This window comes from Anas acuta, chromosome 2 (genome assembly GCF_963932015.1).
Source record: "Anas acuta chromosome 2, bAnaAcu1.1, whole genome shotgun sequence".
Lineage (NCBI taxonomy): Eukaryota > Metazoa > Chordata > Aves > Anseriformes > Anatidae > Anas > Anas acuta.
In genome coordinates this window covers 67405786-67422625 of record NC_088980.1, presented here as the reverse complement: position 1 = coordinate 67422625, position 16840 = coordinate 67405786, and the positions used below count along the sequence as shown (strand labels likewise).

General features: G+C 40.4%; 1 protein-coding gene across 12 annotated transcripts in view; it reads left to right on the top strand.

Moving 5' to 3' along the window:
• Window positions 1-16840, top strand: part of LOC137850541 (transmembrane protein 170B) — a 79898-nt gene that overhangs the window by 9312 nt on the left and 53746 nt on the right. For 11 of the 12 annotated variants that reach the window (XR_011092603.1, XR_011092600.1, XR_011092596.1 and 8 more), the window contains exon 6: window positions 37-150. The gene's annotated coding sequence lies outside the window, so the exon portion shown is untranslated. Of the gene's footprint in view, window positions 1-36; window positions 151-8832; window positions 8936-13217; window positions 13314-13633; window positions 15141-16840 lie in introns of those variants that run through there. The other variant, XR_011092604.1, reaches the window with a different exon arrangement.

Below are 16840 nucleotides of genomic sequence, written 5' to 3'. Positions count from 1 at the left end.
ACTTTTTGCCTTTTTCTTTTTTTGGTTACTTTCCAGTTCTTAAGCCTCACTGCCACCCATCACCTCTTCCCCCAAGTCCTCCAGCAGAAAATGCCAAGGCAATGCCTGCCAGGGATGGACAGTGGCCTTTGGTCTTGGAATAAAAGCCAGGTGAGTAATCACATGAGACCCTCACACTCGCCAAGCAGCAAGGGCTGCAGAGAGGGTGGCTACCTTTGTCCACAGTCCCTGCTCCTCTTGCTGTGGTTAGCTACTGAAGCTTAGCGTGGAGCAGCAACAACCCAGTATATAGACATCAAGAACTGAAATGCCTTGTTTCTGATGTACAGTGAAGGTGTCGTTAGCTATGTTGGAGGTAGGCTGGATGTTTTTTCCATTTCTGGTTTTCTTCTTTGCTTCTGAAGTGTTTAGGCAGCCAGTCTGTTCTCTGTCATCTCCCACTGTTGCTTTTTCTTTTTTTTTTTTTTTCCTTAAAGCAATATTAAAAGTCCTTGTATCTTATTTTAGTATTAGAGAGTAGCCCAGCATGCAGTGTCTTGCCTGTTTGGGTTTAAAATTCTGCCAGCAAAGACACTGCTCCTGTTGTATGCTTGGCACCCTCTAGCTGCTTACAAGCAATCCCAGTGAGCACAGCACAGCCTTTGACTAGGAGACATCCATCAAAGTAAAGTTTTCATTTTTTCCTTTTTCTTTCAAGCAATTAAATGTCTGAAAAATAGAAGTTCACTAAATGGAGCACAGGATGCTGCTGAATCCAGAGCTGTTTTTTATTTAAAAAAAAAAAAAAATATTGAAGTGGCACAGATGTTCTCCATCTTTGTTTCATAAAAGTCAAATCAAGGAAATCAAAATGTTTCAGATTTCATTCAGGCCCTGCTTTAGCAAGCATCTGCTATCCCGGGGAAATTGGTATGAATAAGGTGATGGACAGAGGACTCTCTTCCAAAAAGCTTCAGGAACCTGATGTCTGCTTTAGATGCTTCTGTCTAAATGCAGATCCCTAAAACCTTTCTGCTGTCCTAGGGGACATGGAAACCTAACTCTCAGCCTCAGCAATGTGCTGTTTTCAGGAGTCACAAATTCCTCTGCCTCTTTTTGGTTTCTCATCTGTGGGATGTGATACAAGCATCTGTGTTATTTCAGAGCTCTGCATAAAACAGTGGTGGCTGCTTCTTTTTCCCTCATTTTCCAAAGGGAAGATAAAAACATTCGCATCTCTTTACTGCCCAAGGACACTTCAATTGCTCTCTCTCCCTTCTGTGGAGAATAAGTAGCTAACTGGAGTCTGCTCTGCAGTACACACTGTTACAAGTCTTCCTGGCTTAAAGTAATTAACTGCATAATTATGAAGGTACACGCACTCGCACACTAGAAAGCCTGACTCTGTGTGGTGGTTATACAGTCATTCTAGGCCCCAGTTCTTATGCCAGGATGTTAATGTTTATTTATACATTTATTTATGTAAGGTTAGTATTTAGTGAAATGTTTAATTCAGAAAGGAACAAAAGCAGCTTATTGAGCCTTCACAAAAGCTTGTATTAATTCAGCTCCAATGTCTGGGGCCATTACATGTACACAAACACACTCTAAAGGCCAAGCTCCAAATACTTTTAACTAAGCAAAACATGTTGCAGGCAGCCCCGTTCCATTGCAAAGCAAGCAGGCTATTGCTGTTGCCCGTGCTTAATGGATAGGAAACATTACTTTTTGCCTGTCCATAGCAGGTGTTGCATCAGACTGGGATGTTCTTCATAATTGAAGTATCATACTGCTGTGTTAAGTCTGTGTCACTTAAAGACAAATAGAAAGCAGGAAACAGATAATATTATCCTTGTGAATTATTTTCTCTGACTTCAGGGCAGGAAATTCTGATCTGTGTTGAACATATAGCCCAGACTGGAATGGGAATTGCATCCTAAGTATTCAAGGTAGAAAACATACTCCCTGAACTTTTTGCCACCTAAAGGGTGATGCTAATTAACTTTACCACTATATTTTTCAAATCTTTCTCAAACTGGTATTGTTTAATATGTTTTTCCCTACTGTTTTGTCTATATCAGTTTGACCAGTGTTACAAATCATTACTGTGAACTTGTGCCATTCTTGCACATATGTAGAAATGCAGTCACTGAAAGCAGCTGCTGAAACCCATGGTCACCAGGACAAGGGTGATGAATCCTTGAAAACTTGATTAAGGCTACACTTAGCTCGTAGAAGGGTGGCTTTTGCATTTCTCATTGGACCTCCTAAGGAACTGCAGTCCTTCAGACATTGCTATATCCTGAAGAACCAGAACAAGCACTTGGTAAATTGTGTAGTTTCAGCCCAGTGCAATTTCAAGCTGGAGACTGTCAGTTCTCTGTAAGGAATCTGTCCTTTTGAATGTCCAAATACACTCTCAAAATTTATTTTGTGGGCACCTGAAATCTACTTCCTGTGTATATTATTTTATGAAGCTGGAAATAAGCTTGCATGATAGGGCTGCCTTTATTTCTCTCTGCCTGTGAGATTCAACAGCTGTTCTTCATAAGGAGCCAACTTTTCCTTTTTTCTAAATCTAGCCCTTCTGCCTTGGAGTTGTGCCCTCTCCCAGAGCTATGCCACCTTCCTCAGAGTGTTTACGTCCCCTCCCCAAGAAATAATTACAAATTATGTCTCATATGAATTTAAAACACACAGCCTCTTACAAGAATATTTATAAGTAAAACAGCAGGTGAGCTTGTTAACTCCATCTGCTGCTCTTTGCATGGAGTGTATGTTTTATAAACAAACTTTAATATCCTCTACTAAATTAAAGTGATGTTTTCAATAGGAATACCCCAAGTATAATCGTGATATATATACATGGCCTTGTTAAAAAAAATAAAAAATAAAAAAGTAACTAATATCTGCTGCTTTCTTAGTAAACATTGTGATATTATGTCATGAACTCAATTACACAAATCACTGGGGCATGGACAACCAGTTGCTGCTTTCTTGAAGTAAGTGTTGAAATAAAACTTTGCTTCATGTGTAGCAAACCCATTACTGAATGCTTGTCAAAGAGAAAGGGCTTGTTTCATCTGGCTGTGTGTGCTCAGTTACGTCAGTGGGACATTGCCTAGGTACAGCTAGCTTGTTTCTTATTGACTTGTGCAATTATAGCCAGGGTTGATAAACAGCACCAGTTACTGCAGAGTCTACCCCCAAATGTTCTCTTTTTCTCAGTAAGTACCCTGATTCTGTCATCTGTATTTTGCCATGCCTGTTGAGAAATTATTAGATATTTAATCAGATCCATTTTTTGCCCTAACATTCCCCCTGGGGTTCACAAGCCTCACACCTGGTTTTAGAAAAAAAAATTCATTTATTGAGAAAAATGACAGCCAGAAGTGCTGAGACACTGTGAATGCAGGGGAGGTAGAGGCAAAAGAGAATTTTGCTTTCATGAGGGGAAAATCATGGAATTATTGAATGGCTTGGTTTGGAAGGGGCCTTAAAGACCATCCATTTCCAAACCCCTGCCACAGGCAGGGACATCTCCAACCAGCCCATGCTGCTCAAAGCCCCGTCCAGCCTGGCCTTGAACACTTACAGGGATGGGGCATCCACAGCTTCTCTGGGCAACTTGTTCCAGTGCCTCACCACCCCCTGAGTGAATAATTTCTCCCTACTATCTAATCTAAATCTGTTCTCTTTCAGTTTAGAGCCATGCCCCCTTTTCCTATCACTGCACTCCCTGACAAAGGGTCCCTCCCCAGCTTTCCTATAGACCCCCTTTATGTACTGGAAGACCACAGGTTTCCATGGGGCCTTCTCTTCTCCAGGCTGAGCAACCCCAAATCCCTCAGCCTGTCCTTGGTCACCCTGATCATCCTCGTGGACCTCCTCTGGACCTGCTCTAACAGCTCCATGTCCCTGTGCTGGAGGTCCCAGAGCTGAACACAGAGGTACAGGTGGGGTCTCATGAGAGCAGAGCAGAGGGGGAGAATCACCTCCCTTGTCCTGCTGGCCACACTGCTGTTGATGCAGCCCAGGACACGGGTGGCTTTCTGGGCTGCAAGTGCACAGTGACCCCTTTGAAATGTGAGGTTGAAAGCTGTTGGGGAAGGTCAGAAGGAAAGTGGGACTTGGAATTCATGGAGAGGTGCTTAAGTTCATTGAGCAAAGGTATTGGACTGAGATATAGAGAACATGTGAGAAGAAAGGCAGAAATGTGGCAAAAAGAGTCTACAAGCATTTAAGGAATGGAGTGTGGAAAAGAAGTTTGTATTTTTCTTTCCTCTCCCAAGAAATTACAATCTGTTCATTAAAGAAATGGCAGAAGCTTGAAAGCTAAGAACTCCAAGGTTGAGATGCTTGCTTTAATTTGAGTCTTTTTGGATATAAATAACCTGAAATAGTTCTTAGTTGTACACTAGGTGTGATAATGCAATGAACAGCTTCTGCTAATTGAATGAGGAAAGCATCTTTTAGGAGGGGAAACAAGTTACGAGTCTAGAGGTAATCTATGATGCAAATCTAGGAGGAGAATCATAATCATGATTCCTAATTTATTGCTCACAGGATATGTGTATGTATTTGTTTTATTCTACATTCACAGAACATATGAGGCAGACTCCTATTATCCTGCTTTGCTATTGGTTGTAAATTGATGTTGGGTTGATACACCTGAAATGACTGCATTTTAATACCTTCTCTCTATTTTGGCCGGTCTTCCTTCCCCTCCTGATCCAAACTGACCTGCTGTGTTTAAGCAGCTGCTCTGGGAGGAATGAAACTTCTCTGTGTCAGTTTTGCACAGCAAAACTCCTGTTGACTTCAGTAGAAGAAAGATCAATCTGCAGCCTTTCTCTCTTGTTTTGTTGTTTTCTCTCTTTTTTTTTTTTTTTTTGCCAAAGTGCAAAAACATTTTATGTACATGAATCTATTGCATTCAGTAATACAAACAGAGAACATTATAAAGCTCCCATGGCCTTTTTAATATTCAGGAGGTGTCTGTGTTTGATGTGGTGGGCACATTGTGCCTGATTTGTTCCACTTGTTTGTTTCTCAGGTGAAACCCACTGGTGCAAAACTGCAGCACATTGTATTAAGCAGACTGGTCACTTGGCAGGTTCATTGTGAGTAAATGATATGCCTCTGGCTGAGTAAGACCTTGATGAACTTGTATCAAAGGACTTTCAGAACTCGTTTTAGGAGCACGATGTGAATTATATGGTGCAGGTGTGTGTGCCAGAGGAAGGCGGAGGTTGGTGTCACATTTCACAGCTGAAAGCCACCCACCATCACGGTTGCTTTTCATGTGCTTGGCCAGTATGAACTCTGCTGGAAACAGAAGGCCCTCTGAGGCTATGGTAAGCCTGAAGGGACAGTGTAGGCTTTTGAGGGAGGAAATCAAAAAACATTGGAAAAATTCCTGCTTTAAATCAAGGTAATTTTTAATGGTTTATAAATTAAGACTAGAAAGACTGAAGAAAAAACATCATGGTTTACAGAAATCCTCTCTCTTGCCTTCAAAGTAAGCACAAGGCTTTCCAGATCAAACCAGTTGCATGACTCTGCTGCAGCTGAACAGAAGAAAGGCTTTGTAGAGAAAGCAGGTTACAATCCTGGCACTGTGGTGCTACCTTGTCTTAGGAGGGGGTACTTGGCTTCAAGTCAGATTGTGCCATACTACAGGTGGTGAGAGAGAGTCCTATAGGAAAGAAAGCAGCTACCCTGATGGGGAAACAGTACCATGCTGTGTGTGCCCCCTGTTTGGCCCTGGAGAAATGACAATGTTTGGATTTTTATCCTTCTGTGCTATAGGTGTTGGGTTAGAGCTGCCCAATGCCTAGTCTCTTTCCTCTTGGAGACGTAACACTGGTGATGCCCTAAGGGCACCTACAGAATGTCTTTGAGGGACAGCCTGCAGCTTCCTTTCTAGCATACTTCATGGGCCACTACAATCAACAGAGCTTTTGTAGGTGGGGGAAAGGGGTTCATGGAAATTCTTGTTTGCAAAGCAATTTTGTCTGTCTCCTAGTGGTTAGGTATTGAACACAGACAATAAAGTGAATTGGAAAGTTGTTCTTGTCACTCTGTATACTGAGGTACTGATGACTTAATTTTTTTTTTCTTCTGATAATGCCCCTGTGTATCCAGTGTTAGATGCAACAGAAGGCACCAAAGCCTGTAGTAGAAATCCCAGTACACTCAGTAGAGACTGTATCTCTAGTCCAGTGTGGGGGAAAAAAAAAATGAATCGTGAAGTGATATAACTTTGGGCACCCATGCTCCATGAGATGCTCATGTTAAATATTTGGGTTTTGTGTTGCTGTTGTTATTTTGATTGTTTGTTTTTTAAAGTGGATTAGCTCTCCCTTGAGGAAGGGAAGCCTTCCATCTGCAAAACCCTGCCATGGAAGACTTCTCCATGGTAGTCCCATTAAACTAAAATACGGGCACTTCATGGAAATGCTGTACCTGCAGGTGGAAGTTTCATTTATTAAAGCTTCCAGCATATTTTTCAAGGTGTGCAGTCAGGAATACATATTCCTGTAGTGGTTCTAAAAATGTTTTGTTTTCAGCAATTGGGATTGTGGGGAACAAAAAACAGTAGTGGGAATATCAACTACTAAGAGTGTCAAAAGAAGTCTGAGAGACTGCCACTCAAAGCAGACTTCCTTCAAAGCTAGATAATTTCTTTACTATGTTGGGACAATCTGAAAAACTTTGTAAGCTTCTTTACATGTTTCCAATTATTTAAAAAATTGGGGAAGATGGATTACAGAGTTACCCAATATCAGCATCTCTTACATAATTCTAAGGCAGCAAAGTTACAAAATTCAGAGGCTGTTTGATTTTATTATTCATAGAAGATTTTAAATAGCACAGTGTGTAATAACAGTCACTAATTATAAAGAAGAAAAATGCTTTCTGCCAGTTCTTAAAGGTTACGTTTACAGAAGCGACCTTGGTTAGGGATTTGCATTTCAAAGCCGTAATCTTCTGAAGTCACGTTCCTAGTAGCGTTATGCTCTGTTGGTGTGAACTGTGACACCTCCATGCACAGCATCACGTGTAACAGTTACTGTTTAAACAAAGCCTTCTGGCTAGATTCGAACTTCCCATAATTAGAATGTCATTAAAAAAAAATATTTTTCTCCAGTTTCTCAAATCCAGCAAACCTCCCTGCCTGCCCCCATCCTTATTGCTTAAATGATGCAAGGGAAGATCTCACGTAATACATTAACATCTGCAAACTAGAGTTAACTAGTTCTCACAATATGCTTTTGAGAAATAATCTCCTTTACCAGTTCTTGGTGAGCAGGGCTATGGATAACATCTGCTACCAGTGGGATGAGTGGGGCTAGTTCATGATCAAGGAGTACACAGGCAGCAGAATAGTAAAGAAGCAGAGCTAGGTTAACCTTCTTCCTCTCTCTATAGTCTTGACTTGGCAGCTTGCTTTATGTTTTGACTTGAGTCCATTGTGCCATGCATCATCATCTTACTTATTCTGTACAGTCTGGTAATTGTGAAGAACGTGCTTAGTTCTACGTTTAAAATCCTCCTAACAGAGCTCATTTTAAATAACATAATGCACTCCAGTCAACAAACAAGCAAAGCAGAAGGGGTATTAGATAGCCAATTTACAGCCAAGAACAGGTATTACTTAGCGCTTGGGATGGTAAGAATGCTGATTAATTCTCCTGGTGTTAAGAAGCTGAGGAGAGGGCAGCAGAAAGGATTTTAGACTGCTCTAAGAAACTGGTGAAAGCTAATGTTTACTAGGCTGGCATTTGCCATCCAAATGATCTACACAGGACTCATAAGACCATAGGTGACTGCAAAGGACACTTTCAAGATAAACACCTGAGGGAGGGTTAGGTGTACAGAAGCAAAGACTTCTGAAGGTTCTCCTTCATTTTTCCTTCTCCAGAAAAGTGTATGTGTGATGTGCCACTTCTACCGTCAAATGGTCTTTGTATTTGCTTGTGCTACTTTTTAGTGCCCCATCTCTCCCACCAATATCCTTTTTAGTGAATGCTTTTCACTGTGTGATCCTACTTTGGTGGCAAGAGTAAGAACAGGGAATGAGGAGTGTCAGAGAAAACTTTACCAAAGCAGTCTGCTGCATTCTGAACTTCTTCTAATCTCACCGTGGCCTTGTTACTTCCTTGCTCCTATTCCCTTTAAGTGTTGAGTGATTCTTTCCATGATGGAAATTGCAGATGGAGGTTGATTTAACACCCCCTCCCTCCTGCCTCCACCCATGGTTTATGGTTACTTTAGGTCAGGCTGTTTTGCCTCTTTTAATGTAACAGGTGGCAGGTGCTGATGGCCTGGAATAACGAAGTGTGATGTAGTTTTAAAAATGACTTAGTTCTTCAAGCTATTTCTTAGATTAGCAAAATGTATTCCCTTCTGCATCAACCCAAAAATAGTTGAAAACTGCAGTTAAAAATATCCACTAACCAGAAACTAAGCCCAGAAAAACTAAAAATGGTAATGTGATGCTTTTATTCTTTATCCTCAAATAAGCTTATGTTTTGGCTGGAATGTTTTAGATGTATTTCAATTCTTCCTCTGGAGCAAATATCATGGGTTCTGTTCCCCCTAAATCCTGTTTTGAAAGTAGCTGTGGTGCAGTTACTTTTCCAAACCACTTTGAATTCAGCTGTATTAACGTAGTGAAAAAATATAGCATAATTGTTTGCTAGGAGCATGGCAATTTGTGACAATTGGAGTATAGGAGAAATGTGTGCTGAAATGCCCAATATCTTCTGCATCATTCAGAAATTATCCTGGTACAGTAGAATAAGCCTGTTAATGAAGTGACCCTAAAAAATTTTTCCTACTTTTCAGATGATCAGCATGAGAGGTTCCCTACAAAATGCATATGCAGAAAATGACATTTTGTACTTAATATTAGCTGACCCTTCTCTCTTCGTCATTGAAGTTTCTTTTGGTATGTATAACTGTAATCCTGTTCTTTGTAACTGCCTTGTTTGGCTTTCTTGTGTTTATCTAAAGTATGTTGTTTATTGGCAAGAATGGTCTAAAGAGACTACTGACCTTGCTCCTTTTACTGCTGCCATATGCCAACCTGTCAGCTCTGTCCATGCAACCATCTGTGGTGATGCAAACTGAATGCTTTCCCCTGCCAAAGGACATGGAAGGCTACAGAGCACCTCTGTGTGCACCAGCCACGTGCTATGCTGAAGAGCTTGACAGGCTTCTCTGGATGCAATCATGCAAAATTGGCAGTAACATTGTATTCAAAAAACCTGAAAGCACCTCAAAGGCAGCCTACAAAAGAAGTGTTAAGGAAGGCATCGAGCTCTGATTTCTGCTTATAGCTGGATTGTGCATTTCACAATGATCATTTTACTTCCCAAAACACATTCCAGGAGACTATTCTGGTCTTGCCTACCACATTTTCAGAAGTGAAAATAGTGCATTGGGGTATCCAACTTCTCCTTTTCCTGCCTTCCCAATAAGATCCCCTATGAATTGTGCTTGCCCCTTCTCTTCCTCTTTTCAAGAGGTTGAAATTGTGTTGCACTGAGTTCTGTAAAGAAGTTTGTACATATAAGTAATGTTCAGCAAATTTCAGTTGTCAGGCAGGTTTTCTTTCAGCTGGCCTGTCCTTATTTCCTAGCTTCTATGCAAAGAGGAGTCTTAAAATTTCAATGAGCTTTTCATACTTACTGTGTTGATTAAAAGACAGTTGTTTACTAATGTTCTAATTGTTTTGAAGTACAAATCTTTGGGGGAGGGTAATAGTTTCAGATCATACCTTAGGGAACTGTCAAAGAATATGCGGAGTCTTTGGTAGCTTCTGGAATAGTGAGAGAGATACTTACATTTTAATTAGAGTAACAATCTATTCCTGGGTAAGAGAGAAAGCTATTTGTGTGCTAAGGAATGGTGTGTGACAGAAGTCTGTGGTCAGAGAAAGCAACAGTAAGCAATGCCAGCAATATCCGGTAGATCAAATATTTCTAGGATCTAGTGTCTGTGAAATCAGATTGAACTGCTAGTTCCCAAGGAACTCATAACATTAGTAATGGTCCTAGCTGTAATAGTACTTTGTACACACTCTAAATGCATGTTATGTTTCCATCATCACTATTGTTAGTTATTCTAGGATGTGCTTGTTAATTACAGCTGCATGTATTAGTAGACTCTTAGGCAACGAAGTATTAGTTCTCTGCTATCATTTGCTTTGCCAGCCAGAAATCCAATGCAGAATTAACTATGTTACTATCAAAGTTTCTCTACTTTACCCAAAGAGATGCTCCTGAACACAATGCCCTTGTTGTCTTTACTAACTTAATTTAAAAAAAAGCAAAATAAAACTGTCTTTAAGCCAAAGTCTATGCTGACATATGTAGCATTCCTATTTCTGACTAGTTATATAGGATGCGTAAGGCAGACCGTGCATGTTTCTGGACCGACTGTGTACCTCCAACTCAAGATATATATAGCATGCCTTGAAATTTGACCTTTATTTCCAATTCATTTGTGGCATGTGGTTGAGTCAGCAGGGAAGTCAAAATGAGTTGCAGCTGGATGATATGGAGGCTAGAATAAATTGAGTGAATATTTGTGCCCAGTGCTATAGAAACAGAAAGGAATTCAGAGTAAATCCTGAAAATTGGCATTTAAATTTCAAAAGTTACAGGTTATAGGAACTGACTGGAAATCAGACTTTTCTTAGGCTTGTAGAATTATTATGTTAATAATACGAAGTATGTTTTGGAATATGGAAAATTTGAGTGATGATAATTGTGATGTTAATTCTGCAAAGAGCTCATTGTTCGTATCTGATGTACATCTGGCATGCTTTCAAAGGTAATTTTGTAACTTACCACAGAGATCTGCATGATCCTGAGCTTACTGAAACCAAGACTGATGTAAAACCCAGTAAGCTCTGCAACAGAAAGACATGGAATCAACATGATAAATGGAGGAATTTGAGAAATGTGCTTTTCTTTGGTTCTGTTTTCATGAAGGGTGACATTTCAGCCTTATGTAGAGAACCTGACTAAAACCTGGGCAATGTTTATGTACAATTTAAGCTCTAACCCTTTTACTTATTTGGAACTGCTATCAGAACAGTATGGTTTTGGACAAGTCATGCTGGTGCTGAATTTCACTCTTTGGGTTTATATTATCATACTTCATGTTGCAACAACCAGGTGAAAACTGAGTCTGAATATGACTACGCTCTCCAAGTATGCCTCCCTGAAGCAGATCTTTTTGCATTTCTTATCTGGTTACATTTAAAGTTGATGATACTTTTTCATAAAATTTATTAGTCCGGTAACCAAAAGAAAAGACCCAATTTAGGTGTGTTTTGCAGAAAACAAACACTGCTACTGTGACTCACCTGCCCAGGTGCAGTACATATTATGTTATTCTTGTTGTTGAGCTTCTTCAATTAGCAGTCTAGGTGGAAAAAAAAAAAAAAAAAAGCTGATATTGAAATGCACGTTTAAGCACTGAGGATTCTAGTCTCTTATTTAATGCCTTCGCAAGGGAACCTCTGTTGGGGCATTCTTACTTCAAATATAGTATTACTGTTAGTACTGGAGCCCATAACCAGAGCAAAGTAATTCAGGTGTCAAAAGCTGGCCTTCCACCATGCAGATCCAGTATTCCTTTTTGTATTTATAGTTCAGCCCGTGAAGATCAGAGTGAACGGAAATAATGGTGACATTGTAAGTCATCACATTAAACATCAGAATAATTTTCTGCTTAACAACAAGGGCATAAGGATTCACCCCTGTGAAGTGTAGAACTGAAGAGATTACCTGCTCTGCTAAATCCCATCCCCTGCAATCAACTGACCAAACCAACATGATCTTGCACAGCAGAGCCTACAAAATATCTCCCAGCACCTTTCAGTGCTGGGTCTGTAGTCATAGATTAAACATAACATAATGGGCAGCAGATGAGGAGCTGTTCAATTCCCTCTGCTTGCCTCTCTTTTCTGGTTCTTTTAAGATCTATCTAATATTTTATTCTTACTGAGTCTGGATATGCATAGCTTTTGCTATATCACAGCACCAGTGCTCAAAGTGGCAGAAGTCTATGCTGTACACTGAAAAACAGTATGAGGGGGACTGAACGCAAATATTTCTTTAAAAAGTTCTAATGCAAAGCAATAATATATTCTGTAAAATACTGAATGTAAACAGGGCAATATTGGCCTTGATCAAGAAGTCAGAAAGTGATTTAATTACACTGTTTAATGTTCCTGCTGAATTTTCTAAGTCAGACATCTGTATGGTGGTATTAGGTCAACCAAGCCAATATTGTTATTCTAAGTACAGGGTGAAAAAAACTAACTATGACCTGGATTATAAAACATTGACATTAAAGGTCTGCTGCTCCTTGTAAAGAGCATGTTTTTGTAATTTAAAGAAATCTGATCTCCTGAAAGTGCCCTGCTGGGCTTGCAGCTGACATCATGTATGTCTGAGTTTTAACAGACTCAACAGGAGTAGTATGATCACAGCAGCTTTCAGCTCCCTGTATTTTTGGAAAGGGGCTATGGAAAAGACACTTGGAGCTAAAGATGACAGCTCTCTGGAGACCTTGACTTCAACAGACTCATTAGAAATTAAATTACAAAACTTAAAGCTATAACTGTAAGTGATCTGGACTTTGTGATTATTTGGTTACCTGTGAAAAATCAGTTATTTCTTAGCTGTGGTCAATTAGGATTAGTGTGAAGGGTGTGTAAAAATTGTATTCACAGCCTCTAATTTAACATGTAGGAACATGTGTTCCTACCCAGCTATAAATGCATGGTAGCTTACCTCTTACTAATAAATTTATGGTAAGGCAGTGTAAGAAGACGTTTTCTCTGCTCTGTAGTGAATAAGTAAAGAGCAGACAACTCTGTAACTGCACCATTGGCATTTTATTGCTGCACTCAGGGATATTGGGAGGATACAAGTACATGTAATTACCATGTATGCAAACAGAACAATTGTATGCGTTGATGAGAACCCTTATCTATAAAGGACAGCAGGTAAGTATGCCAGTTGCACTCCATTTGTACATAAAATGTCACTAATGATGTAGTCAGGTATACTTCTGCAAATAAACCTTGAGTCTTGCTTTGAATCAATTCTCTTTTTTGCATTCTTTTGACAATATTTTGTTTTAATTGTATAAGGTGATTTCTGAACTTCTGCCTCCCATCTAAACTGTTTACATCCTCTTGATCATCACAGCTACCATCAGAGCCATTACATTTCTTCGGGAAACTCTTCTGGAAAACTACTCTGTTACTTCACAAAAGAGCATTGGATATAATTTACCACTGTGAGGTATCTGATCTTGCCTATGTTATTCACCAATGAGATCTCAGCTTGGTATAGAAATCTGAATGATGTTCTAACCTAGCACTGATCTCTTCACTTAGTGAATTTGTCTTCTTAGAAATCCCTTCAGAACTGCAAAATCAAAACTATAATGCAATCAGCAAGTCTCTGGCATTAAAAAAAAATCTACTTGCAGAAGTCAAAATAAATGTAATAGAGCCAAAAAGACAGTATGGCCAAAGCAGCATAAAAGATGCTTTAACTTTGCTTTAAATAAGACCCAGTAGTAGTTGCTCTAGACTTTAACATTTTCTGCATGTTTTTAGGTGCAGTTGGAGGGAGTGGGTTGCCTCTAAACATTTAGAAGCAGAAGACCTAAAGGTAACAGAGAAGTCCAGAAGGTTCTCTGCATGGTTATGGAGAACTACAGCACGGAATCTGTTGAAAAGGACAACAAGCAGTAACTCTGAGATACATCTTCAGTACAGAGCTTGGCCTGAGCAAGCCTTGCAGTTATTAAGTTTCCAGCACTGTGTCACAGAGTCTGGAAAGGAGGATGGGTGAAGGTGGTGCAGCTGTAAGTCTTGGGCCACCTCCAGAACAGCTCTGGCAGGAGGGCTGGTGGATGGAGTTGAATCATTGCACGCTGGTGGCATGGCTTTCTTCAGCTAACATCCTCTGTTTTCTAAGCAGCCTTGGTTTCCTTTGATAGCTCTGGCTGCAGGAAGGTTGAAGCCACTTACTCCAACTTCCTCCCCAGACAGACAGTCTGTCTGGAAGGCTCAGTGCCAGCATTCATGCTGGCACATGGGTTCTGCCTCTAGTCAGTAGGATTTTGTTACTAACGCATTTGTAAGGCTGATACCATTAGTACTTACGTTACTGTCATGCTTGTTATGGAAGCTGTATTTGTTTGCTCCTACACTAAAAAGCAGAAACAGAAAGGGGACTTTTTTCATGTCATGTAGTGAGAAGTGGAAACCAACACTTAAAAACTTTTCCCTAATGTTCTGTCCCACTGTGCTGATTTAACCATAGTGGCTGACATGAACAGAGAACTTGGACCAACCTGCATTTCTCCTTGTCTCGCAAACTGACCAAGTTCCACATTCAGCCGTGAGGTTGTCTGTGTATACATGCTGCGAGACCAAACTGTTAGCTAATCCTCTGCTCTGCAATCTGTCTGACAAAGGAGCAGAGTAGTGAGACATTTTCTTTTTTGTAATCTGTTTAAGTAAACGAAATTTAATCTGTTCTTGGCCAGTTTTAAAGATCAAATCATGAAAGCCTGGAATAGTCCAGTTGTATACATTTCCCTTGGAAAGTATCTGCTTTAGCTTTCCTCTTCGTTAAGCAGGTCTGAGACCTCCATTAGAGAATAGTTTATTCCCAGCTTTATTTAATATTTTTCAAATGTGCTGTTTGTATACATGAAGTCCCACTGTCTCAGCTCTCAAAGATTATCTGAGGACAGGACAGCGAATGTCTACTGGAAGCCAGGCAGATTGTTTTCCTGATGACGTAGGAACAGGAAAATTTTCTGTGGAAAACAGCTTATTAAATTAATTGTGTCCCTTTTCCTTTTGTAAGACTATTCTCATTTTTTGTTTTTGTTTTTTCTTTGTTTTTTCCTTAGTTGTGGATTGTTTAAAAGTGAGTTTATTATTCAGCGCACATTACAAGCAAATGTGTTGAACTTCTGATGTCTTAGGGAAGTTTGTTCACTTTATCATTTCTGTGATGATCTCTACCTGCATGCACTAATTCTACTGTACAGTTTCTGTTCCTGAACGTGAGCCAGCACTGTGCCAAGAAGGCCAATGGCATCCTGGCTTGTATCAGAAATAGCATAGTCAACAGGACTAGGGAAGTGACCGTCCCTCTGTACTTGGCACAGCTGAGACAGCACCTTGAGTACTGTGTTCAGTTTTGGGCCCCTCACTACAGGGGGGATCTTGTGCTGCTGAAGTGTGTGCAGAGAAGAGCAATGAAGATGGTGGAGGTATTAGAAAACAAGACTTATGATAAGCAACTGAGGGAACTGGTGTTTGGAGAAGATGAGGCTGAGGGGAGACCTCATCACTCCTTACAGCTACCTGAAAGGAGGTCGCAGTGAGGAGAGTGTTGGTCTCCTTTCTCAGGTGATAAGTGATAGGACATAAAGAAACAGCCTCCAATTGCACCAGGGGAACTTTAGATGTAATACTAGGAAGAATTTCTTCAAGGAAGGTGTGGTTAGGCTTTGGAACAGGCTGCCCAGGGAGGTGGCAGAGTCGCCATCCCTCGTGGTATTTTAGAGATGTGTGTATGTGGTGCTTTGAGATGTGGTTTAGTGGTGGACTTGTAGTGTTAGGTGAATAGTTGGACTTCCTGATATTAAAGGTCTTTTCCAGACAAAATGATTCTATGATCTTACCAAGCAAGCAGAAGGTGAGGAAAATGTTTCTGAGAAGGTCTTTATCATCTTATCAGGACTTGGATTATTTTTAGGGAAGGACCATAACAGCCGGGTGCAGTCAAAAGCATCATGTAAACTGGGAGTATTGCCATTGCATTCTTTCTCACTTCAGGTGAGATCTTACCTTTCCTAGCAGTGATAAGTTTTGTATTTATTTCTTTTGCTATTGCCATGCAAAGCAAGAATTTAAGACGTACTTGTGTGCAGATATATCTACAGATGTCTTAAAAGAATCTTAACTACTAGTTTCCTCCCATTCCTACAGGTAAAATAGTTTTCAGATTGCTCAGCTTATTACTCTGGTCTCAGTGTGCAGCTCTGCCAGTGCAGGCTCAGTGGAGGACCTGAGGGAAGAGTATGAGACTGTCATTTCTATTGTCAGTGCAGCCTTAGATGCTTAGTTCATCATGAGACTGCACTTCTATTTAATCAGGCCTTTGGACAGGGAGTCTGGCAGTGAAGACGAATATATTTGCTTGCAAAATGCCTCTGACTTGAGGCATTTCCGTGCAAGCAGGTGCAACCTACTTTCATGCAGTTCAGCCTCCTCTACTACTTGAACAGGGAGTGCAGGAGAATGACATGCAGAAGGCAGAGCTGCTTCTCCCAGACACAGCCCAGTGCAAATGTGGCTTGACTGCTTCCAGGCCCAGGACAGCAAGAGAGTGTTGTACTCTATGGCCCTCTCAGTTATAGTCTCCATTACATCTCCAACACCGGTGTTCTGCACAATCAAATTGCATTTTTCCCCTTATCAAAGAAGGAAGGGTCTTCTTACAGCTTTGTGAGACAGCGCACAAATATAATGACTAAGGCCATCCTTTGAGTGGGAAAACACACTTTCTGTTCTTGCCCTTTTCCCTGTTCTTAAGACCTCTGAGTATCACAATAGCCCACTTGGAATGGACTAGAATGAGTGCTTCTGAAGATATTAAATACTGGCTCAATCAAGAACTTCACTTTTTATTACTCTTATAATCAGATAGCGCTTACAAATCTAGCAAATCAAATATTTCTGCTACCGGTGATATTAAATTGCATGCAAAGCACTATGGGAAGATAGCCAGAACAATAA